The sequence below is a fragment of the Phyllobates terribilis genome, unplaced genomic scaffold (genome assembly GCF_046119375.1).
Source record: "Phyllobates terribilis strain yellow unplaced genomic scaffold, ASM4611937v1 Scaffold_106__1_contigs__length_5700502, whole genome shotgun sequence".
NCBI classification, from domain to species: domain Eukaryota; kingdom Metazoa; phylum Chordata; class Amphibia; order Anura; family Dendrobatidae; genus Phyllobates; species Phyllobates terribilis.
In genome coordinates, this window is record NW_027362866.1 from 2,029,772 (window position 1) to 2,056,389 (window position 26,618).

The window sequence follows — 26,618 nt, forward strand, 5'->3', positions numbered from 1 at the left end:
CCGGCGTTTATCAGACTTTCAGATAGGGGAAATGTCAGTGAGTGTTCGGATTTCAGTTCCAGAGCGATTCGCCCAATGAGTCCTTGATATTTAGTCGTTTTCAGCCAATATTTTGGATTTTTGAATATTTTACTTTTTTGTGAAAATATCCACTAAATGAGGGAATAATATGTGTGAGGATACCCCAGGAGAGTTCCAAATGTGTGTGGGTAGAATATATATCCCACGGGAGTAAAATTGAAAAAAGTTGGAAATTTTTTTTTTTTGTACTTAGTCATTTTTCCGGCGTTTATCAGACTTTCAGATAGGGGAAATGTCAGTCAGTGTTCCAATTTCAGTTCCAGAGCGATTCGCCCAATGAGTCCTTGATATTTAGTCGTTTTCAGCCAATATTTTGGATTTTTGAAAATTTCACTTTTTTGTGAAAATATCCACTAAATGAGGGAATAATATGTGTGAGGATACCCCAGGAGAGTTCCAAATGTGTGTGGGTAGAATATATATCCCACGGGGATAAAATTGAAAAAAGTTGAAAACATTTTTTTTTTGTACTTAGTCATTTTTCCGGCGTTTATCAGACTTTCAGATAGGGGAAATGTCAGTGAGTGTTCCGATTTCAGTTCCAGAGCGATTCGCCCAATGAGTCCTTGATATTTAGTCGTTTTCAGCCAATATTTTGGATTTTTGAAAATTTCACTTTTTTGTGAAAATATCCACTAAATGAGGGAATAATATGTGTGAGGTTACCCCAGGAGAGTTCCAAATGTGTGTGGGTAGAATATATATCCCACGGGGGTAAAATTGAAAAAAGTTAAAAAAAAATTTTTTTGGACTTAGTCATTTTTCCGCCGTTTATCAGACTTTCAGATAGGGGAAATGTCAGTGAGTGTTCGGATTTCAGTTCCAGAGCGATTCGCCCAATGAGTCCTTGATATTTAGTCGTTTTCAGCCAATATTTTGGATTTTTGAAAATTTTACTTTTTTGTGAAAATATCCACTAAATGAGGGAATAATATGTGTGAGGGTACCCCCGGAGAGTTCCAAATGTGTGTGGGTAGAATATATATCCCACGGGGGTAAAATTGAAAAAAGTTGAAACATTTTTTTTTTTGGACTTAGTCATTTTTCCGGCGTTTATCAGACTTTCAGATAGGGGAAATGTCAGTGAGCGTTCCGATTTCAGTTCCAGAGCGATTCGCCCAATGAGTCCTTGATTTTAAGTCGTTTTCACAAATTTTCTGGATTTTTGAAAATTTCACTTTTTTTGTGAAAATATCCACTAAATGATGTAATAATATGTGTGAGGGTACCCCACGAGAGTTCCAAATGTGTGTGGGTAGAATATATATGCCACGGGGGTAAAATTGAAAAAAGTTGAAAACATTTTTTTTTTGGACTTAGTCATTTTTCCGGCGTTTATCAGACTTTCAGATAGGGGAAATGTCAGTGAGTGTTCCGATTTCAGTTCCAGAGCGATTCTCCCAATGAGTCCTTGATATTTAGTCGTTTTCAGCCAATATTTTGGATTTTTGAAAATTTCACTTTTTTGTGAAAATATCCACTAAATGAGGGAATAATATGTGTGAGGATACCCCAAGATAGTTCCAAATGTGTGTGGGTAGAATATATATCCCACGGGGGTAAAATTGAAAAAAGTTGAAAACATTTTTTTTTTGTACTTAGTCATTTTTCCGGCGTTTATCAGACTTTCAGATAGGGGAAATGTCAGTCAGTGTTCCGATTTCAGTTCCAGAGCGATTCGCCCAATGAGTCCATGATATTTAGTCGTTTTCAGCCAATTTTCTGGATTTTTGAAAATTTCACTTTTTTGTGACAATATCCACTAAATGAGGGAATAATATGTGTGAGGGTACCCCACGAGAGTTCCAAATGTGTGTGGGTAGAATATATATGCCACGGGGGTAAAATTGAAAAAAGTTGAAAACATTTTTTTTTTGGACTTAGTCATTTTTCCGGCGTTTATCAGACTTTCAGATAGGGGAAATGTCAGTGAGTGTTCCGATTTCAGTTCCAGAGCGATTCGCCCAATGAGTCCTTGATATTTAGTCGTTTTCAGCCAATATATTGGATTTTTGAAAATTTCACTTTTTTGTGAAAATATCCACTAAATGAGGGAATAATATGTGTGAGGTTACCCCAGGAGAGTTCCAAATGTGTGTGGGTAGAATATATATCCCACGGGGGTAAAATTGAAAAAAGTTGAAACATTTTTTTTTTTGGACTTAGTAATTTTTCCGGCGTTTATCAGACTTTCAGATAGGGGAAATGTCAGTGAGCGTTCCGATTTCAGTTCCAGAGCGATTCGCCCAATGAGTCCTTGATATTAAGTCGTTTTCACAAATTTTCTGGATTTTTGAAAATTTCACTTTTTTTGTGAAAATATCCACTAAATGATGTAATAATATGTGTTAGGGTACCCCAGGAGAGTTCCAAATGTGTGTGGGTAGAATATATATCCCAAGGGGGTAAAATTGAAAAAAGTTGAAAACAAATTTTTTTTGGACTTAGTCATTTTTCCGGCGTTTATCAGACTTTCAGATAGGGGAAATGTCAGTGAGCGTTCCGATTTCAGTTCCAGAGCGATTCTCCCAATGAGTCCTTGATATTTAGTCGTTTTCAGCCAATATTTTGGATTTTTGAAAATTTCACTTTTTTGTGAAAATATCCACTAAATGAGGGAATAATATGTGTGAGGATACCCCAAGATAGTTCCAAATGTGTGACTTAGTCATTTTTCCGGCGTTTATCAGACTTTCAGATAGGGGAAATGTCAGTCAGTGTTCCGATTTCAGTTCCAGAGCGATTCGCCCAATGAGTCCTTGATATTTAGTCGTTTTCAGCCAATATTTTGGATTTTTGAAAATTTCACTTTTTTGTGAAAATATCCACTAAATGAGGGAATAATATGTGTGAGGTTACCCCCGGAGAGTTCCAAATGTGTGTGGGTAGAATATATATCCCACGGGGGTAAAATTGAAAAAAGTTGGAAATTTTTTTTTTTTTGTACTTAGTCATTTTTCCGCCGTTTATCAGACTTTCAGATAGGGGAAATGTCAGTGAGTGTTCCGATTTCAGTTCCAGAGCGATTCGCCCAATGAGTCCATGATATTTAGTCGTTTTCAGCCAATTTTCTGGATTTTTGAAAATTTCACTTTTTTGTGAAAATATCCACTAAATGAGGGAATAATATGTGTGAGCGTACCCCAGGAGAGTTCCAAATGTGTGTGGGTAGAATATATATCCCACGGGGGTAAAATTGTAAAAAGTTAAAAAAAAATTTTTTTGGACTTAGTCATTTTTCCGCCGTTTATCAGACTTTCAGATAGGGGAAATGTCAGTGAGTGTTCGGATTTCAGTTCCAGAGCGATTCGCCCAATGAGTCCTTGATATTTAGTCGTTTTCAGCCAATATTTTGGATTTTTGAAAATTTTACTTTTTTGTGAAAATATCCACTAAATGAGGGAATAATATGTGTGAGGGTACCCCCGGAGAGTTCCAAATGTGTGTGGGTAGAATATATATCCCACGGGGGTAAAATTGAAAAAAGTTGAAACATTTTTTTTTTTGGACTTAGTCATTTTTCCGGCGTTTATCAGACTTTCAGATAGGGGAAATGTCAGTGAGCGTTCCGATTTCAGTTCCAGAGCGATTCGCCCAATGAGTCCTTGATTTTAAGTCGTTTTCACAAATTTTCTGGATTTTTGAAAATTTCACTTTTTTTGTGAAAATATCCACTAAATGATGTAATAATATGTGTGAGGGTACCCCACGAGAGTTCCAAATGTGTGTGGGTAGAATATATATGCCACGGGGGTAAAATTGAAAAAAGTTGAAAACATTTTTTTTTTGGACTTAGTCATTTTTCTGGCGTTTATCAGACTTTCAGATAGGGGAAATGTCAGTGAGTGTTCCGATTTCAGTTCCAGAGCGATTCGCCCAATGAGTCCTTGATATTTAGTCGTTTTCAGCCAATATTTTGGATTTTTGAAAATTTCACTTTTTTGTGAAAATATCCACTAAATGAGGGAATAATATGTGTGAGGTTACCCCAGGAGAGTTCCAAATGTGTGTGGGTAGAATATATATCCCACGGGGGTAAAATTGAAAAAAGTTGAAAACATTTTTTTTTTGTACTTAGTCATTTTTCCGGCGTTTATCAGACTTTCAGATAGGGGAAATGTCAGTGAGTGTTCCGATTTCAGTTCCAGAGCGATTCGCCCAATGAGTCCATGATATTTAGTCGTTTTCAGCCAATTTTCTGGATTTTTGAAAATTTCACTTTTTTGTGAAAATATCCACTAAATGAGGGAATAATATGTGTGAGGGTACCCCAGGAGAGTTCCAAATGTGTGTGGGTAGAATATATATCCCACGGGGGTAAAATTGAAAAAAGTTAAAAAAAAATTTTTTTGGACTTAGTCATTTTTCCGCCGTTTATCAGACTTTCAGATAGGGGAAATGTCAGTGAGTGTTCGGATTTCAGTTCCAGAGCGATTCGCCCAATGAGTCCTTGATATTTAGTCGTTTTCAGCCAATATTTTGGATTTTTGAAAATTTTACTTTTTTGTGAAAATATCCACTAAATGAGGGAATAATATGTGTGAGGGTACCCCCGGAGAGTTCCAAATGTGTGTGGGTAGAATATATATCCCACGGGGGTAAAATTGAAAAAAGTTGAAACATTTTTTTTTTTGGACTTAGTCATTTTTCCGGCGTTTATCAGACTTTCAGATAGGGGAAATGTCAGTGAGCGTTCCGATTTCAGTTCCAGAGCGATTCGCCCAATGAGTCCTTGATTTTAAGTCGTTTTCACAAATTTTCTGGATTTTTGAAAATTTCACTTTTTTTGTGAAAATATCCACTAAATGATGTAATAATATGTGTGAGGGTACCCGACGAGAGTTCCAAATGTGTGTGGGTAGAATATATATGCCACGGGGGTAAAATTGAAAAAAGTTGAAAACATTTTTTTTTTGGACTTAGTCATTTTTCCGGCGTTTATCAGACTTTCAGATAGGGGAAATGTCAGTGAGTGTTCCGATTTCAGTTCCAGAGCGATTCGCCCAATGAGTCCTTGATATTTAGTCGTTTTCAGCCAATATTTTGGATTTTTGAAAATTTCATTTTTTTGTGAAAATATCCACTAAATGAGGGAATAATATGTGTGAAGTTACCCCAGGAGAGTTCCAAATGTGTGTGGGTAGAATATATATCCCACGGGGGTAAAATTGAAAAAAGTTGAAACATTTTTTTTTGTGGACTTAGTAATTTTTCCGGCGTTTATCAGACTTTCAGATAGGGGAAATGTCAGTGAGCGTTCCGATTTCAGTTCCAGAGCGATTCGCCCAATGAGTCCTTGATATTAAGTCGTTTTCACAAATTTTCTGGATTTTTGAAAATTTCACTTTTTTTGTGAAAATATCCACTAAATGATGTAATAATATGTGTTAGGGTACCCCAGGAGAGTTCCAAATGTGTGTGGGTAGAATATATATCCCACGGGGGTAAAATTGAAAAAAGTTGAAAACAAATTTTTTTTGGACTTAGTCATTTTTCCGGCGTTTATCAGACTTTCAGATAGGGGAAATGTCAGTGAGCGTTCTGATTTCAGTTCCAGAGCGATTCTCCCAATGAGTCCTTGATATTTAGTCGTTTTCAGCCAATATTTTGGATTTTTGAAAATTTCACTTTTTTGTGAAAATATCCACTAAATGAGGGAATAATATGTGTGAGGATACCCCAAGATAGTTCCAAATGTGTGTGGGTAGAATATATATCCCACGGGGGTAAAATTGAAAAAAGTTGAAAACATTTTTTTTTTTGTACTTAGTCATTTTTCCGGCGTTTATCAGACTTTCAGATAGGGGAAATGTCAGTCAGTGTTCCGATTTCAGTTCCAGAGCGATTCGCCCAATGAGTCCTTGATATTTAGTCGTTTTCAGCCAATATTTTGGATTTTTGAAAATTTCACTTTTTTGTGAAAATATCCACTAAATGAGGGAATAATATGTGTGAGGTTACCCCAGGAGAGTTCCAAATGTGTGTGGGTAGAATATATATCCCACGGGGGTAAAATAGAAAAAAGTTGAAAACATTTTTTTTTTGTACTTAGTCATTTTTCCGGCGTTTATCAGACTTTCAGATAGGGGAAATGTCAGTGAGTGTTCCGATTTCAGTTCCAGAGCGATTCGCCCAATGAGTCCATGATATTTAGTCGTTTTCAGCCAATTTTCTGGATTTTTGAAAATTTCACTTTTTTGTGAAAATATCCACTAAATGAGGGAATAATATGTGTGAGGGTACCCCCGGAGAGTTCCAAATGTGTGTGGGTAGAATATATATCCCACGGGGGTAAAATTGAAAAAAGTTGGAAATTTTTTTTTTTTTGTACTTAGTCATTTTTCCGCCGTTTATCAGACTTTCAGATAGGGGAAATGTCAGTGAGTGTTCCGATTTCAGTTCCAGAGCGATTCGCCCAATGAGTCCATGATATTTAGTCGTTTTCAGCCAATTTTCTGGATTTTTGAAAATTTCACTTTTTTGTGAAAATATCCACTAAATGAGGGAATAATATGTGTGAGCGTACCCCAGGAGAGTTCCAAATGTGTGTGGGTAGAATATATATCCCACAGGGGTAAAATTGAAAAAAGTTAAAAAAAAATTTTTTTGGACTTAGTCATTTTTCCGCCGTTTATCAGACTTTCAGATAGGGGAAATGTCAGTGAGTGTTCGGATTTCAGTTCCAGAGCGATTCGCCCAATGAGTCCTTGATATTTAGTCGTTTTCAGCCAATATTTTGGATTTTTGAAAATTTCACTTTTTTGTGAAAATATCCACTAAATGAGGGAATAATATGTGTGAGGTTACCCCAGGAGAGTTCCAAATGTGTGTGGGTAGAATATATATCCCACGGGGGTAAAATTGAAAAGAGTTGAAAACATTTTTTTTTTGTACTTAGTCATTTTTCCGGCGTTTATCAGACTTTCAGATAGGGGAAATGTCAGTGAGTGTTCCGATTTCAGTTCCAGAGCGATTCGCCCAATGAGTCCATGATATTTAGTCGTTTTCAGCCAATTTTCTGGATTTTTGAAAATTTCACTTTTTTGTGAAAATATCCACTAAATGAGGGAATAATATGTGTGAGGGTACCCCCGGAGAGTTCCAAATGTGTGTGGGTAGAATATATATCCCACGGGGGTAAAATTGAAAAAAGTTGAAACATTTTTTTTTTTGGACTTAGTCATTTTTCCGGCGTTTATCAGACTTTCAGATAGGGGAAATGTCAGTGAGCGTTCCGATTTCAGTTCCAGAGCGATTCGCCCAATGAGTCCTTGATATTAAGTCGTTTTCACAAATTTTCTGGATTTTTGAAAATTTCACTTTTTTTGTGAAAATATCCACTAAATGAGGGAATAATTTGTGTGAGGGTACCCCAGGAGAGTTCCAAATGTGTGTGGGTAGAATATATATGCCACGGGGGTAAAATTGAAAAAAGTTGAAAACATTTTTTTTTTGGACTTAGTCATTTTTCCGGCGTTTATCAGACTTTCAGATAGGGGAAATGTCAGTGAGTGTTCCGATTTCAGTTCCAGAGCGATTCGCCCAATGAGTCCATGATATTTAGTCGTTTTCAGCCAATTTTCTGGATTTTTGAAAATTTCACTTTTTTGTGAAAATATCCACTAAATGAGGGAATAATATGTGTGAGGGTACCCCCGGAGAGTTCCAAATGTGTGTGGGTAGAATATATATCCCACGGGGGTAAAATTGAAAAAAGTTGAAACATTTTTTTTTTTTGGACTTAGTCATTTTTCCGGCGTTTATCAGACTTTCAGATAGGGGAAATGTCAGTGAGCATTCCGATTTCAGTTCCAGAGCGATTCGCCCAATGAGTCCTTGATATTAAGTCGTTTTCACAAATTTTCTGGATTTTTGAAAATTTCACTTTTTTTGTGAAAATATCCACTAAATGATGTAATAATATGTGTGAGGGTACCCCAGGAGAATTCCAAATGTGTGTGGGTAGAATATATATGCCACGGGGGTAAAATTGAAAAAAGTTAAAAAAAATTTTTTTTTAGACTTAGTCATTTTTCCTCCGTTTATCAGACTTTCAGATAGGGGAAATGTCAGTGAGTGTTCCGATTTCAGTTCCAGAGCGATTCGCCCAATGAGTCCTTCATATTTACTAGTTTTAAGCCAATATTTTGGATTTTTGAAAATTTTACTTTTTTGTGAAAATATCCACTAAATGAGGGAATAATATGTGTGAGGATACCCCAGGAAAGTTCCAAATGCGTGTCGGTAGAATATATATCCCACGGGAGTAAAATTGAAAAAAGTTGGAGATTTTTTTTTTTTTTGTACTTAGTTATTTTTCCGGCGTTTATCAGACTTTCAGATAGGGGAAATGTCAGTGAGTGTTCCGATTTCAGTTCCAGAGCGATTCGCCCAATGAGTCCTTGATATTTAGTCGTTTTCAGCCAATATTTTGGATTTTTGAAAATTTCACTTTTTTGTGAAAATATCCACTAAATGAGGGAATAATATGTGTGAGGTTACCCCAGGAGAGTTCCAAATGTGTGTGGGTAGAATATATATCCCACGGGGGTAAAATTGAAAAAAGTTGAAACATTTTTTTTTTTGGACTTAGTCATTTTTCCGGCGTTTATCAGACTTTCAGATAGGGGAAATGTCAGTGAGCATTCCGATTTCAGTTCCAGAGCGATTCGCCCAATGAGTCCTTGATATTAAGTCGTTTTCACAAATTTTCTGGATTTTTGAAAATTTCACTTTTTTTGTGAAAATATCCACTAAATGATGTAATAATATGTGGGAGGGTACCCCAGGAGAGTTCCAAAGGTGTGTGGGTAGAATATATATGCCACGGGGGTAAAATTGAAAAAAGTTAAAAAAAATTTTTTTTGGACTTAGTCATTTTTCCTCCGTTTATCAGACTTTCAGATAGGGGAAATGTCAGTGAGTGTTCCGATTTCAGTTCCAGAGCGATTCGCCCAATGAGTCCTTGATATTTACTAGTTTTCAGCCAATATTTTGGATTTTTGAAAATTTTACTTTTTTGTGAAAATATCCACTAAATGAGGGAATAATATGTGTGAGGATACCCCAGGAAAGTTCCAAATGCGTGTGGGTAGAATATATATCCCACGGGAGTAAAATTGAAAAAAGTTGGAAATTTTTTTTTTTTTGTACTTAGTCATTTTTCCGGCGTTTATCAGACTTTCAGATAGGGGAAATGTCAGTGAGTGTTCCGATTTCAGTTCCAGAGCGATTCGCCCAATGAGTCCTTGATATTTAGTCGTTTTCAGCCAATATTTTGGATTTTTGAAAATTTCACTTTTTTGTGAAAATATCCACTAAATGAGGGAATAATATGTGTGAGGTTACCCCAGGAGAGTTCCAAATGTGTGTGGGTAGAATATATATCCCACGGGGGTAAAATTGAAAAAAGTTGAAAACATTTTTTTTTTGTACTTATTCATTTTTCCGGCGTTTATCAGACTTTCAGAAAGGGGAAATGTCAATGAGTGTTCCGATTTCAGTTCCAGAACGATTCGCCCAATGAGTCCTTGATATTTAGTCGTTTTCAGCCAATATTTTGGATTTTTGAAAATTTCACTTTTTTGTGAAAATATCCACTAAATGAGGGAATAATATGTGTGAGGATACCCCAGGAGAGTTCCAAATGTGTGTGGGTAGAATATATATCCCACGGGGGTAAAATTGAAAAAAGTTGAAAGCATTTTTTTTTGTACTTAGTCATTTTTCCGGCGTTTATCAGACTTTCAGATAGGGGAAATGTCAGTGAGTGTTCCGATTTCATTTCCAGAGCGATTCGCCCAATGAGTCCTTGATATTTAGTCGTTTTCAGCCAATATTTTGAATTTTTGAAAATGTAACTTTTTTGTGAAAATATCCACTAAATGAGGGAATAATATGTGTGAGGATACCCCAGGAGAGTTCCAAATGTGTGTGGGTAGAATATATATCCCACGGGGGTGAAATTGAAAAAAGTTGAAAACATTTTTTTTTTGTACTTAGTCATTTTTCCAGTGTTTATCAGACTTTCAGATAGGGGAAATGTCAGTGAGCGTTCCGATTTCAGTTCCAGAGCGATTCGCCAATGAGTCCTTGATATTTAGTCGTTTTCAGCCAATTTTCTGGATTTTTGAAAATTTCACTTTTTTGTGAAAATATCCACTAAATTAGGGAATAATATGTGTGATGGTACCCCAGGAGAGTACCAAATGTGTGTGGGTAGAATATATATCCCACGGGGGTAAAATTGAAAAAAGTTGAAAACATTTTTTTTTTCTACTTAGTCATTTTTCCTCCGTTTATCAGACTTTCAGATAGGGGAAATGTCAGTGAGTGTTCCGATTTCAGTTCCAGAGCGATTCGCCCAATGAGTCCTTGATATTTACTAGTTTTCAGCCAATATTTTGGATTTTTGAAAATTTTACTTTTTTGTGAAAATATCCACTAAATGATGGAATAATATGTGTGAGGATACCCCAGGAAAGTTCCAAATGCGTGTGGGTAGAATATATATCCCACGGGAGTAAAATTGAAAAAAGTTGGAAATTATTTTTTTTTTTGTACTTAGTCATTTTTCCGGCGTTTATCAGACTTTCAGATAGGGGAAATGTCAGTGAGTGTTCCGATTTCAGTTCCAGAGCGATTCGCCCAATGAGTCCTTGATATTTAGTCGTTTTCAGCCAATATTTTGGATTTTTGAAAATTTCACTTTTTTGTGAAAATATCCACTAAATGAGGGAATAATATGTGTGAGGATACCCCAGGAGAGTTCCAAATGTGTGTGGGTAGAATATATATCCCACGGGGGTAAAATTGAAAAAAGTTGAAAGCATTTTTTTTTGTACTTAGTCATTTTTCCGGCGTTTATCAGACTTTCAGATAGGGGAAATGTCAGTGAGTGTTCCGATTTCATTTCCAGAGCGATTCGCCCAATGAGTCCTTGATATTTAGTTGTTTTCAGCCAATATTTTGAATTTTTGAAAATTTCACTTTTTTGTGAAAATATCCACTAAATGAGGGAATAATATGTGTGAGGATACCCAAGGAGAGTTCCAAATGAGTGTGGGTAGAATATATATCCCACGGGGGTAAAATTGAAAAAAGTTGAAAACATTTTTTTTTTGTACTTAGTCATTTTTCCAGCGTTTATCAGACTTTCAGATAGGGGAAATGTCAGTGAGCGTTCCGATTTCAGTTCCAGAGCGATTCGCCCAATGAGTCCTTGATATTTAGTCGTTTTCAGCCAATTTTCTGGATTTTTGAAAATTTCACTTTTTTGTGAAAATATCCACTAAATTAGGGAATAATATGTGTGAGGGTACCCCAGGAGAGTACCAAATGTGTGTGGGTAGAATATATATCCCACGGGGGTAAAATTGAAAAAAGTTGAAAAAAATTTTTTTTTGGACTTAGTCATTTTTCCGGCGTTTATCAGACTTTCAGATAGGGGAAATGTCAGTCAGTGTTCCGATTTCAGTTCCAGAGCGATTCGCCCAATGAGTCCATGATATTTAGTCGTTTTCAGCCAATTTTCTGGATTTTTGAAAATTTCACTTTTTTGTGAAAATATCCACTAAATGAGGGAATAATATGTGTGAGGGTACCCCCGGAGAGTTCCAAATGTGTGTGGGTAGAATATATATCCCACGGGGGTAAAATTGAAAAAAGTTGAAACATTTTTTTTTTTTGGACTTAGTCATTTTTCCGGCGTTTATCAGACTTTCAGATAGGGGAAATGTCAGTGAGCATTCCGATTTCAGTTCCAGAGCGATTCGCCCAATGAGTCCTTGATATTAAGTCGTTTTCACAAATTTTCTGGATTTTTGAAAATTTCACTTTTTTTGTGAAAATATCCACTAAATGATGTAATAATATGTGTGAGGGTACCCCAGGAGAATTCCAAATGTGTGTGGGTAGAATATATATGCCACGGGGGTAAAATTGAAAAAAGTTAAAAAAAATTTTTTTTTAGACTTAGTCATTTTTCCTCCGTTTATCAGACTTTCAGATAGGGGAAATGTCAGTGAGTGTTCCGATTTCAGTTCCAGAGCGATTCGCCCAATGAGTCCTTGATATTTACTAGTTTTAAGCCAATATTTTGGATTTTTGAAAATTTTACTTTTTTGTGAAAATATCCACTAAATGAGGGAATAATATGTGTGAGGATACCCCAGGAAAGTTCCAAATGCGTGTCGGTAGAATATATATCCCACGGGAGTAAAATTGAAAAAAGTTGGAGATTTTTTTTTTTTTTGTACTTAGTCATTTTTCCGGCGTTTATCAGACTTTCAGATAGGGGAAATGTCAGTGAGTGTTCCGATTTCAGTTCCAGAGCGATTCGCCCAATGAGTCCTTGATATTTAGTCGTTTTCAGCCAATATTTTGGATTTTTGAAAATTTCACTTTTTTGTGAAAATATCCACTAAATGAGGGAATAATATGTGTGAGGTTACCCCAGGAGAGTTCCAAATGTGTGTGGGTAGAATATATATCCCACGGGGGTAAAATTGAAAAAAGTTGAAACATTTTTTTTTTTGGACTTAGTCATTTTTCCGGCGTTTATCAGACTTTCAGATAGGGGAAATGTCAGTGAGCATTCCGATTTCAGTTCCAGAGCGATTCGCCCAATGAGTCCTTGATATTAAGTCGTTTTCACAAATTTTCTGGATTTTTGAAAATTTCACTTTTTTTGTGAAAATATCCACTAAATGATGTAATAATATGTGGGAGGGTACCCCAGGAGAGTTCCAAAGGTGTGTGGGTAGAATATATATGCCACGGGGGTAAAATTGAAAAAAGTTAAAAAAAATTTTTTTTTGGACTTAGTCATTTTTCCTCCGTTTATCAGACTTTCAGATAGGGGAAATGTCAGTGAGTGTTCCGATTTCAGTTCCAGAGCGATTCGCCCAATGAGTCCTTGATATTTACTAGTTTTCAGCCAATATTTTGGATTTTTGAAAATTTTACTTTTTTGTGAAAATATCCACTAAATGAGGGAATAATATGTGTGAGGATACCCCAGGAAAGTTCCAAATGCGTGTGGGTAGAATATATATCCCACGGGAGTAAAATTGAAAAAAGTTGGAAATTTTTTTTTTTTTGTACTTAGTCATTTTTCCGGCGTTTATCAGACTTTCAGATAGGGGAAATGTCAGTGAGTGTTCCGATTTCAGTTCCAGAGCGATTCGCCCAATGAGTCCTTGATATTTAGTCGTTTTCAGCCAATATTTTGGATTTTTGAAAATTTCACTTTTTTGTGAAAATATCCACTAAATGAGGGAATAATATGTGTGAGGTTACCCCAGGAGAGTTCCAAATGTGTGTGGGTAGAATATATATCCCACGGGGGTAAAATTGAAAAAAGTTGAAAACATTTTTTTTTTGTACTTATTCATTTTTCCGGCGTTTATCAGACTTTCAGAAAGGGGAAATGTCAATGAGTGTTCCGATTTCAGTTCCAGAACGATTCGCCCAATGAGTCCTTGATATTTAGTCGTTTTCAGCCAATATTTTGGATTTTTGAAAATTTCACTTTTTTGTGAAAATATCCACTAAATGAGGGAATAATATGTGTGAGGATACCCCAGGAGAGTTCCAAATGTGTGTGGGTAGAATATATATCCCACGGGGGTAAAATTGAAAAAAGTTGAAAGCATTTTTTTTTGTACTTAGTCATTTTTCCGGCGTTTATCAGACTTTCAGATAGGGGAAATGTCAGTGAGTGTTCCGATTTCATTTCCAGAGCGATTCGCCCAATGAGTCCTTGATATTTAGTCGTTTTCAGCCAATATTTTGAATTTTTGAAAATTTAACTTTTTTGTGAAAATATCCACTAAATGAGGGAATAATATGTGTGAGGATACCCAAGGAGAGTTCCAAATGAGTGTGGGTAGAATATATATCCCACGGGGGTAAAATTGAAAAAAGTTGAAAACATTTTTTTTTTGTACTTAGTCATTTTTCCTCCGTTTATCAGACTTTCAGATAGGGGAAATGTCAGTGAGTGTTCCGATTTCAGTTCCAGAGCGATTCGCCCAATGAGTCCTTGATATTTAGTCGTTTTCAGCCAATATTTTGGATTTTTGAAAATTTCACTTTTTTGTGAAAATATCCACTAAATGAGGGAATAATATGTGTGAGGATACCCCAGGAGAGTTCCAAATGTGTGTGGGTAGAATATATATCCCACGGGGGTGAAATTGAAAAAAGTTGAAAACATTTTTTTTTTGTACTTAGTCATTTTTCCAGTGTTTATCAGACTTTCAGATAGGGGAAATGTCAGTGAGCGTTCCGATTTCAGTTCCAGAGCGATTCGCCAATGAGTCCTTGATATTTAGTCGTTTTCAGCCAATTTTCTGGATTTTTGAAAATTTCACTTTTTTGTGAAAATATCCACTAAATTAGGGAATAATATGTGTGATGGTACCCCAGGAGAGTACCAAATGTGTGTGGGTAGAATATATATCCCACGGGGGTAAAATTGAAAAAAGTTGAAAACATTTTTTTTTTCTACTTAGTCATTTTTCCTCCGTTTATCAGACTTTCAGATAGGGGAAATGTCAGTGAGTGTTCCGATTTCAGTTCCAGAGCGATTCGCCCAATGAGTCCTTGATATTTACTAGTTTTCAGCCAATATTTTGGATTTTTGAAAATTTTACTTTTTTGTGAAAATATCCACTAAATGATGGAATAATATGTGTGAGGATACCCCAGGAAAGTTCCAAATGCGTGTGGGTAGAATATATATCCCACGGGAGTAAAATTGAAAAAAGTTGGAAATTATTTTTTTTTTTGTACTTAGTCATTTTTCCGGCGTTTATCAGACTTTCAGATAGGGGAAATGTCAGTGAGTGTTCCGATTTCAGTTCCAGAGCGATTCGCCCAATGAGTCCTTGATATTTAGTCGTTTTCAGCCAATATTTTGGATTTTTGAAAATTTCACTTTTTTGTGAAAATATCCACTAAATGAGGGAATAATATGTGTGAGGTTACCCCAGGAGAGTTCCAAATGTGTGTGGGTAGAATATATATCCCACGGGGGTAAAATTGAAAAAAGTTGAAAACATTTTTTTTTTGTACTTATTCATTTTTCCGGCGTTTATCAGACTTTCAGAAAGGGGAAATGTCAATGAGTGTTCCGATTTCAGTTCCAGAACGATTCGCCCAATGAGTCCTTGATATTTAGTCGTTTTCAGCCAATATTTTGGATTTTTGAAAATTTCACTTTTTTGTGAAAATATCCACTAAATGAGGGAATAATATGTGTGAGGATACCCCAGGAGAGTTCCAAATGTGTGTGGGTAGAATATATATCCCACGGGGGTAAAATTGAAAAAAGTTGAAAGCATTTTTTTTTGTACTTAGTCATTTTTCCAGCGTTTATCAGACTTTCAGATAGGGGAAATGTCAGTGAGCGTTCCGATTTCAGTTCCAGAGCGATTCGCCCAATGAGTCCTTGATATTTAGTCGTTTTCAGCCAATTTTCTGGATTTTTGAAAATTTCACTTTTTTGTGAAAATATCCACTAAATTAGGGAATAATATGTGTGAGGGTACCCCAGGAGAGTACCAAATGTGTGTGGGTAGAATATATATCCCACGGGGGTAAAATTGAAAAAAGTTGAAAAAAATTTTTTTTTGGACTTAGTCATTTTTCCGGCGTTTATCAGACTTTCAGATAGGGGAAATGTCAGTCAGTGTTCCGATTTCAGTTCCAGAGCGATTCGCCCAATGAGTCCTTGATATTAAGTCGTTTTCACAAATTTTCTGGATTTTTGAAAATTTCACTTTTTTTGTGAAAATATCCACTAAATGAGGTAATAATATGTGTGAGGGTACCCCACGAGAGTTCCAAATGTGTGTGGGTAGAATATATATGCCACGGGGGTAAAATTGAAAAAAGTTGAAAACATTTTTTTTTTGGACTTAGTCATTTTTCCGGCGTTTATCAGACTTTCAGATAGGGGAAATGTCAGTGAGTGTTCCGATTTCAGTTCCAGAGCGATTCGCCCAATGAGTCCTTGATATTTAGTCGTTTTCAGCCAATATTTTGGATTTTTGAAAATTTCACTTTTTTGTGAAAATATCCACTAAATGAGGGAATAATATGTGTGAGGATACCCCAGGAGAGTTCCAAATGTGTGTGGGTAGAATATATATCCCACGGGGGTAAAATTGAAAAAAGTTGAAAACATTTTTTTTTGTACTTAGTCATTTTTCCGGCGTTTATCAGACTTTCAGATAGGGGAAATGTCAGTGAGTGTTCCGATTTCAGTTCCAGAGCGAGTCGCCCAATGAGTCCATGATATTTAGTCGTTTTCAGCCAATTTTCTGGATTTTTGAAAATTTCACTTTTTTGTGTCAATATCCACTAAATGAGGGAATAATATGTGTGAGGGTACCCCCGGAGAGTTCCAAATGTGTGTGGGTAGAATATATATCCCACGGGGGTAAAATTGAAAAAAGTTGAAACATTTTTTTTTTTGTACTTAGTCATTTTTCCGGCGTTTATCAGACTTTCAGATAGGGGAAATGTCAGTGAGTGTTCCGATTTCAGTTCCAGAGCGATTCGCCCAATGAGTCCTTGATATTTAGTCGTTTTCAGCCAATATTTTGGATTTTTGAAAATTTCACTTTTTTGTGAAAATATCCACTAAATGAGGGAATAATATGTGTGAGGTTACCCCAGGAGAGTTCCAAATGTGTGTGGGTAGAATATATATCCCACGGGGGTAAAATTGAAAAAAGTTGAAAACATTTTTTTTTTGTACTTATTCATTTTTCCGGCGTTTATCAGACTTTCAGAAAGGGGAAATGTCAATGAGTGTTCCGATTTCAGTTCCAGAACGATTCGCCCAATGAGTCCTTGATATTTAGTCGTTTTCAGCCAATATTTTGGATTTTTGAAAATTTCACTTTTTTGTGAAAATATCCACTAAATGAGGGAATAATATGTGTGAGGATACCCCAGGAGAGTTCCAAATGTGTGTGGGTAGAATATATATCCCACGGGGGTAAAATTGAAAAAAGTTGAAAGCATTTTTTTTTGTACTTAGTCATTTTTCCGGCGTTTATCAGACTTTCAGATAGGGGAAATGTCAGTGAGTGTTCCGATTTCATTTCCAGAGCGATTCGCCCAATGAGTCCTTGATATTTAGTCGTTTTCAGCCAATATTTTGAATTTTTGAAAATTTCACTTTTTTGTGAAAATATCCACTAAATGAGGGAATAATATGTGTGAGGATACCCAAGGAGAGTTCCAAATGAGTGTGGGTAGAATATATATCCCACGGGGGTAAAATTGAAAAAAGTTGAAAACATTTTTTTTTTGTACTTAGTCATTTTTCCAGCGTTTATCAGACTTTCAGATAGGGGAAATGTCAGTGAGCGTTCCGATTTCAGTTCCAGAGCGATTCGCCCAATGAGTCCTTGATATTTAGTCGTTTTCAGCCAATTTTCTGGATTTTTGAAAATTTCACTTTTTTGTGAAAATATCCACTAAATTAGGGAATAATATGTGTGAGGGTACCCCAGGAGAGTACCAAATGTGTGTGGGTAGAATATATATCCCACGGGGGTAAAATTGAAAAAAGTTGAAAAAAATTTTTTTTTGGACTTAGTCATTTTTCCGGCGTTTATCAGACTTTCAGATAGGGGAAATGTCAGTGAGTGTTCCGATTTCAGTTCCAGAGCGATTCGCCCAATGAGTCCTTGATATTTAGTCGTTTTCAGCCAATATTTTGGATTTTTGAAAATTTCACTTTTTTGTGAAAATATCCACTAAATGAGGGAATAATATGTGTGAGGATACCCCAGGAGAGTTCCAAATGTGTGTGGGTAGAATATATATCCCACGGGGGTAAAATTGAAAAAAGTTGAAAACATTTTTTTTTGTACTTAGTCATTTTTCCGGCGTTTATCAGACTTTCAGATAGGGGAAATGTCAGTGAGTGTTCCGATTTCAGTTCCAGAGCGATTCGCCCAATGAGTCCATGATATTTAGTCGTTTTCAGCCAATTTTCTGGATTTTTGAAAATTTCACTTTTTTGTGTCAATATCCACTAAATGAGGGAATAATATGTGTGAGGGTACCCCCGGAGAGTTCCAAATGTGTGTGGGTAGAATATATATCCCACGGGGGTAAAATTGAAAAAAGTTGAAACATTTTTTTTTTTTGTACTTAGTCATTTTTCCGGCGTTTATCAGACTTTCAGATAGGGGAAATGTCAGTGAGTGTTCCGATTTCAGTTCCAGAGCGATTCGCCCAATGAGTCCTTGATATTTAGTCGTTTTCAGCCAATATTTTGGATTTTTGAAAATTTCACTTTTTTGTGAAAATATCCACTAAATGAGGGAATAATATGTGTGAGGTTACCCCAGGAGAGTTCCAAATGTGTGTGGGTAGAATATATATCCCACGGGGGTAAAATTGAAAAAAGTTGAAAGCATTTTTTTTTGTACTTAGTCATTTTTCCGGCGTTTATCAGACTTTCAGATAGGGGAAATGTCAGTGAGTGTTCCGATTTCATTTCCAGAGCGATTCGCCCAATGAGTCCTTGATATTTAGTCGTTTTCAGCCAATATTTTGAATTTTTGAAAATTTCACTTTTTTGTGAAAATATCCACTAAATGAGGGAATAATATGTGTGAGGATACCCAAGGAGAGTTCCAAATGAGTGTGGGTAGAATATATATCCCACGGGGGTAAAATTGAAAAAAGTTGAAAACATTTTTTTTTTGTACTTAGTCATTTTTCCAGCGTTTATCAGACTTTCAGATAGGGGAAATGTCAGTGAGCGTTCCGATTTCAGTTCCAGAGCGATTCGCCCAATGAGTCCTTGATATTTAGTCGTTTTCAGCCAATTTTCTGGATTTTTGAAAATTTCACTTTTTTGTGAAAATATCCACTAAATTAGGGAATAATATGTGTGAGGGTACCCCAGGAGAGTACCAAATGTGTGTGGGTAGAATATATATCCCACGGGGGTAAAATTGAAAAAAGTTGAAAAAAATTTTTTTTTGGACTTAGTCATTTTTCCGGCGTTTATCAGACTTTCAGATAGGGGAAATGTCAGTCAGTGTTCCGATTTCAGTTCCAGAGCGATTCGCCCAATGAGTCCTTGATATTAAGTCGTTTTCACAAATTTTCTGGATTTTTGAAAATTTCACTTTTTTTGTGAAAATATCCACTAAATGAGGTAATAATATGTGTGAGGATACCCAAGGAGAGTTCCAAATGAGTGTGGGTAGAATATATATCCCACGGGGGTAAAATTGAAAAAAGTTGAAAACATTTTTTTTTTGTACTTAGTCATTTTTCCAGCGTTTATCAGACTTTCAGATAGGGGAAATGTCAGTGAGCGTTCCGATTTCAGTTCCAGAGCGATTCGCCCAATGAGTCCTTGATATTAAGTCGTTTTCACAAATTTTCTGGATTTTTGAAAATTTCACTTTTTTTGTGAAAATATCCACTAAATGAGGTAATAATATGTGTGAGGGTACCCCACGAGAGTTCCAAATGTGTGTGGGTAGAATATATATGCCACGGGGGTAAAATTGAAAAAAGTTGAAAACATTTTTTTTTTGGACTTAGTCATTTTTCCGGCGTTTATCAGACTTTCAGATAGGGGAAATGTCAGTGAGTGTTCCGATTTCAGTTCCAGAGCGATTCGCCCAATGAGTCCTTGATATTTAGTCGTTTTCAGCCAATATTTTGGATTTTTGAAAATTTCACTTTTTTGTGAAAATATCCACTAAATGAGGGAATAATATGTGTGAGGATACCCCAGGAGAGTTCCAAATGTGTGTGGGTAGAATATATATCCCACGGGGGTAAAATTGAAAAAAGTTGAAAACATTTTTTTTTGTACTTAGTCATTTTTCCGGCGTTTATCAGACTTTCAGATAGGGGAAATGTCAGTGAGTGTTCCGATTTCAGTTCCAGAGCGATTCGCCCAATGAGTCCATGATATTTAGTCGTTTTCAGCCAATTTTCTGGATTTTTGAAAATTTCACTTTTTTGTGTCAATATCCACTAAATGAGGGAATAATATGTGTGAGGGTACCCCCGGAGAGTTCCAAATGTGTGTGGGTAGAATATATATCCCACGGGGGTAAAATTGAAAAAAGTTGAAACATTTTTTTTTTTTGTACTTAGTCATTTTTCCGGCGTTTATCAGACTTTCAGATAGGGGAAATGTCAGTGAGTGTTCCGATTTCAGTTCCAGAGCGATTCGCCCAATGAGTCCTTGATATTTAGTCGTTTTCAGCCAATATTTTGGATTTTTGAAAATTTCACTTTTTTGTGAAAATATCCACTAAATGAGGGAATAATATGTGTGAGGTTACCCCAGGAGAGTTCCAAATGTGTGTGGGTAGAATATATATCCCACGGGGGTAAAATTGAAAAAAGTTGAAAACATTTTTTTTTTGTACTTATTCATTTTTCCGGCGTTTATCAGACTTTCAGAAAGGGGAAATGTCAATGAGTGTTCCGATTTCAGTTCCAGAACGATTCGCCCAATGAGTCCTTGATATTTAGTCGTTTTCAGCCAATATTTTGGATTTTTGAAAATTTCACTTTTTTGTGAAAATATCCACTAAATGAGGGAATAATATGTGTGAGGATACCCCAGGAGAGTTCCAAATGTGTGTGGGTAGAATATATATCCCACGGGGGTAAAATTGAAAAAAGTTGAAAGCATTTTTTTTTGTACTTAGTCATTTTTCCGGCGTTTATCAGACTTTCAGATAGGGGAAATGTCAGTGAGTGTTCCGATTTCATTTCCAGAGCGATTCGCCCAATGAGTCCTTGATATTTAGTCGTTTTCAGCCAATATTTTGAATTTTTGAAAATTTCACTTTTTTGTGAAAATATCCACTAAATGAGGGAATAATATGTGTGAGGATACCCAAGGAGAGTTCCAAATGAGTGTGGGTAGAATATATATCCCACGGGGGTAAAATTGAAAAAAGTTGAAAACATTTTTTTTTTGTACTTAGTCATTTTTCCAGCGTTTATCAGACTTTCAGATAGGGGAAATGTCAGTGAGCGTTCCGATTTCAGTTCCAGAGCGATTCGCCCAATGAGTCCTTGATATTTAGTCGTTTTCAGCCAATTTTCTGGATTTTTGAAAATTTCACTTTTTTGTGAAAATATCCACTAAATTAGGGAATAATATGTGTGAGGGTACCCCAGGAGAGTACCAAATGTGTGTGGGTAGAATATATATCCCACGGGGGTAAAATTGAAAAAAGTTGAAAAAAATTTTTTTTTGGACTTAGTCATTTTTCCGGCGTTTATCAGACTTTCAGATAGGGGAAATGTCAGTCAGTGTTCCGATTTCAGTTCCAGAGCGATTCGCCCAATGAGTCCTTGATATTAAGTCGTTTTCACAAATTTTCTGGATTTTTGAAAATTTCACTTTTTTTGTGAAAATATCCACTAAATGAGGTAATAATATGTGTGAGGATACCCAAGGAGAGTTCCAAATGAGTGTGGGTAGAATATATATCCCACGGGGGTAAAATTGAAAAAAGTTGAAAACATTTTTTTTTTGTACTTAGTCATTTTTCCAGCGTTTATCAGACTTTCAGATAGGGGAAATGTCAGTGAGCGTTCCGATTTCAGTTCCAGAGCGATTCGCCCAATGAGTCCTTGATATTTAGTCGTTTTCAGCCAATTTTCTGGATTTTTGAAAATTTCACTTTTTTGTGAAAATATCCACTAAATTAGGGAATAATATGTGTGAGGGTACCCCAGGAGAGTACCAAATGTGTGTGGGTAGAATATATATCCCACGGGGGTAAAATTGAAAAAAGTTGAAAAAAATTTTTTTTTGGACTTAGTCATTTTTCCGGCGTTTATCAGACTTTCAGATAGGGGAAATGTCAGTGAGTGTTCCGATTTCAGTTCCAGAGCGATTCGCCCAATGAGTCCTTGATATTTAGTCGTTTTCAGCCAATATTTTGGATTTTTGAAAATTTCACTTTTTTGTGAAAATATCCACTAAATGAGGGAATAATATGTGTGAGGATACCCCAGGAGAGTTCCAAATGTGTGTGGGTAGAATATATATCCCACGGGGGTAAAATTGAAAAAAGTTGAAAACATTTTTTTTTGTACTTAGTCATTTTTCCGGCGTTTATCAGACTTTCAGATAGGGGAAATGTCAGTGAGTGTTCCGATTTCAGTTCCAGAGCGATTCGCCCAATGAGTCCATGATATTTAGTCGTTTTCAGCCAATTTTCTGGATTTTTGAAAATTTCACTTTTTTGTGTCAATATCCACTAAATGAGGGAATAATATGTGTGAGGGTACCCCCGGAGAGTTCCAAATGTGTGTGGGTAGAATATATATCCCACGGGGGTAAAATTGAAAAAAGTTGAAAACATTTTTTTTTTTGGACTTAGTCATTTTTCCGGCGTTTATCAGACTTTCAGATAGGGGAAATGTCAGTGAGTGTTCCGATTTCAGTTCCAGAGCGATTCGCCCAATGAGTCCATGATATTTAGTCGTTTTCAGCCAATTTTCTGGATTTTTGAAAATTTCACTTTTTTGTGTCAATATCCACTAAATGAGGGAATAATATGTGTGAGGGTACCCCCGGAGAGTTCCAAATGTGTGTGGGTAGAATATATATCCCACGGGGGTAAAATTGAAAAAAGTTGAAACATTTTTTTTTTTTGTACTTAGTCATTTTTCCGGCGTTTATCAGACTTTCAGATAGGGGAAATGTCAGTGAGTGTTCCGATTTCAGTTCCAGAGCGATTCGCCCAATGAGTCCTTGATATTTAGTCGTTTTCAGCCAATATTTTGGATTTTTGAAAATTTCACTTTTTTGTGAAAATATCCACTAAATGAGGGAATAATATGTGTGAGGTTACCCCAGGAGAGTTCCAAATGTGTGTGGGTAGAATATATATCCCACGGGGGTAAAATTGAAAAAAGTTGAAAACATTTTTTTTTTGTACTTATTCATTTTTCCGGCGTTTATCAGACTTTCAGAAAGGGGAAATGTCAATGAGTGTTCCGATTTCCGTTCCAGAACGATTCGCCCAATGAGTCCTTGATATTTAGTCGTTTTCAGCCAATATTTAAGATTTTTGAAAATTTCACTTTTTTGTGAAAATATCCACTAAATGAGGGAATAATATGTGTGAGGATACCCCAGGAGAGTTCCAAATGTGTGTGGGTAGAATATATATCCCACGGGGGTAAAATTGAAAAAAGTTGAAAGCATTTTTTTTTGTACTTAGTCATTTTTCCGGCGTTTATCAGACTTTCAGATAGGGGAAATGTCAGTGAGTGTTCCGATTTCATTTCCAGAGCGATTCGCCCAATGAGTCCTTGATATTTAGTCGTTTTCAGCCAATATTTTGAATTTTTGAAAATTTCACTTTTTTGTGAAAATATCCACTAAATGAGGGAATAATATGTGTGAGGATACCCAAGGAGAGTTCCAAATGAGTGTGGGTAGAATATATATCCCACGGGGGTAAAATTGAAAAAAGTTGAAAACATTTTTTTTTTGTACTTAGTCATTTTTCCAGCGTTTATCAGACTTTCAGATAGGGGAAATGTCAGTGAGCGTTCCGATTTCAGTTCCAGAGCGATTCGCCCAATGAGTCCTTGATATTTAGTCGTTTTCAGCCAATTTTCTGGATTTTTGAAAATTTCACTTTTTTGTGAAAATATCCACTAAATTAGGTAATAATATGTGTGAGGGTACCCCAGGAGAGTACCAAATGTGTGTGGGTAGAATATATATCCCACGGGGGTAAAATTGAAAAAAGTTGAAAAAAATTTTTTTTTGGACTTAGTCATTTTTCCGGCGTTTATCAGACTTTCAGATAGGGGAAATGTCAGTGAGCGTTCCGATTTCAGTTCCAGAGCGATTCGCCCAATGAGTCCTTGATATTTAGTCGTTTTCAGCCAATTTTCTGGATTTTTGAAAATTTCACTTTTTTGTGAAAATATCCACTAAATTAGGGAATAATATGTGTGAGGGTACCCCAGGAGAGTACCAAATGTGTGTGGGTAGAATATATATCCCACGGGGGTAAAATTGAAAAAAGTTGAAAAAAATTTTTTTTTGGACTTAGTCATTTTTCCGGCGTTTATCAGACTTTCAGATAGGGGAAATGTCAGTCAGTGTTCCGATTTCAGTTCCAGAGCGATTCGCCCAATGAGTCCTTGATATTAAGTCGTTTTCACAAATTTTCTGGATTTTTGAAAATTTCACTTTTTTTGTGAAAATATCCACTAAATGAGGTAATAATATGTGTGAGGGTACCCCACGAGAGTTCCAAATGTGTGTGGGTAGAATATATATGCCACGGGGGTAAAATTGAAAAAAGTTGAAAACATTTTTTTTTTGGACTTAGTCATTTTTCCGGCGTTTATCAGACTTTCAGATAGGGGAAATGTCAGTGAGTGTTCCGATTTCAGTTCCAGAGCGATTCGCCCAATGAGTCCTTGATATTTAGTCGTTTTCAGCCAATATTTTGGATTTTTGAAAATTTCACTTTTTTGTGAAAATATCCACTAAATGAGGGAATAATATGTGTGAGGATACCCCAGGAGAGTTCCAAATGTGTGTGGGTAGAATATATATCCCACGGGGGTAAAATTGAAAAAAGTTGAAAACATTTTTTTTTGTACTTAGTCATTTTTCCGGCGTTTATCAGACTTTCAGATAGGGGAAATGTCAGTGAGTGTTCCGATTTCATTTCCAGAGCGATTCGCCCAATGAGTCCTTGATATTTAGTCGTTTTCAGCCAATATTTTGAATTTTTGAAAATTTCACTTTTTTGTGAAAATATCCACTAAATGAGGGAATAATATGTGTGAGGATACCCAAGGAGAGTTCCAAATGAGTGTGGGTAGAATATATATCCCACGGGGGTAAAATTGAAAAAAGTTGAAAACATTTTTTTTTTGTACTTAGTCATTTTTCCAGCGTTTATCAGACTTTCAGATAGGGGAAATGTCAGTGAGCGTTCCGATTTCAGTTCCAGAGCGATTCGCCCAATGAGTCCTTGATATTTAGTCGTTTTCAGCCAATTTTCTGGATTTTTGAAAATTTCACTTTTTTGTGAAAATATCCACTAAATTAGGGAATAATATGTGTGAGGGTACCCCAGGAGAGTACCAAATGTGTGTGGGTAGAATATATATCCCACGGGGGTAAAATTGAAAAAAGTTGAAAAAAATTTTTTTTTGGACTTAGTCATTTTTCCGGCGTTTATCAGACTTTCAGATAGGGGAAATGTCAGTCAGTGTTCCGATTTCAGTTCCAGAGCGATTCGCCCAATGAGTCCTTGATATTAAGTCGTTTTCACAAATTTTCTGGATTTTTGAAAATTTCACTTTTTTTGTGAAAATATCCACTAAATGAGGTAATAATATGTGTGAGGATACCCAAGGAGAGTTCCAAATGAGTGTGGGTAGAATATATATCCCACGGGGGTAAAATTGAAAAAAGTTGAAAACATTTTTTTTTTGTACTTAGTCATTTTTCCAACGTTTATCAGACTTTCAGATAGGGGAAATGTCAGTGAGCGTTCCGATTTCAGTTCCAGAGCGATTCGCCCAATGAGTCCTTGATATTTAGTCGTTTTCAGCCAATTTTCTGGATTTTTGAAAATTTCACTTTTTTGTGAAAATATCCACTAAATTAGGGAATAATATGTGTGAGGGTACCCCAGGAGAGTACCAAATGTGTGTGGGTAGAATATATATCCCACGGGGGTAAAATTGAAAAAAGTTGAAAAAAATTTTTTTTTGGACTTAGTCATTTTTCCGGCGTTTATCAGACTTTCAGATAGGGGAAATGTCAGTGAGTGTTCCGATTTCAGTTCCAGAGCGATTCGCCCAATGAGTCCTTGATATTTAGTCGTTTTCAGCCAATATTTTGGATTTTTGAAAATTTCACTTTTTTGTGAAAATATCCACTAAATGAGGGAATAATATGTGTGAGGATACCCCAGGAGAGTTCCAAATGTGTGTGGGTAGAATATATATCCCACGGGGGTAAAATTGAAAAAAGTTGAAAACATTTTTTTTTGTACTTAGTCATTTTTCCGGCGTTTATCAGACTTTCAGATAGGGGAAATGTCAGTGAGTGTTCCGATTTCAGTTCCAGAGCGATTCGCCCAATGAGTCCATGATATTTAGTCGTTTTCAGCCAATTTTCTGGATTTTTGAAAATTTCACTTTTTTGTGTCAATATCCACTAAATGAGGGAATAATATGTGTGAGGGTACCCCCGGAGAGTTCCAAATGTGTGTGGGTAGAATATATATCCCACGGGGGTAAAATTGAAAAAAGTTGAAAACATTTTTTTTTTTGGACTTAGTCATTTTTCCGGCGTTTATCAGACTTTCAGATAGGGGAAATGTCAGTGAGTGTTCCGATTTCAGTTCCAGAGCGATTCGCCCAATGAGTCCATGATATTTAGTCGTTTTCAGCCAATTTTCTGGATTTTTGAAAATTTCACTTTTTTGTGTCAATATCCACTAAATGAGGGAATAATATGT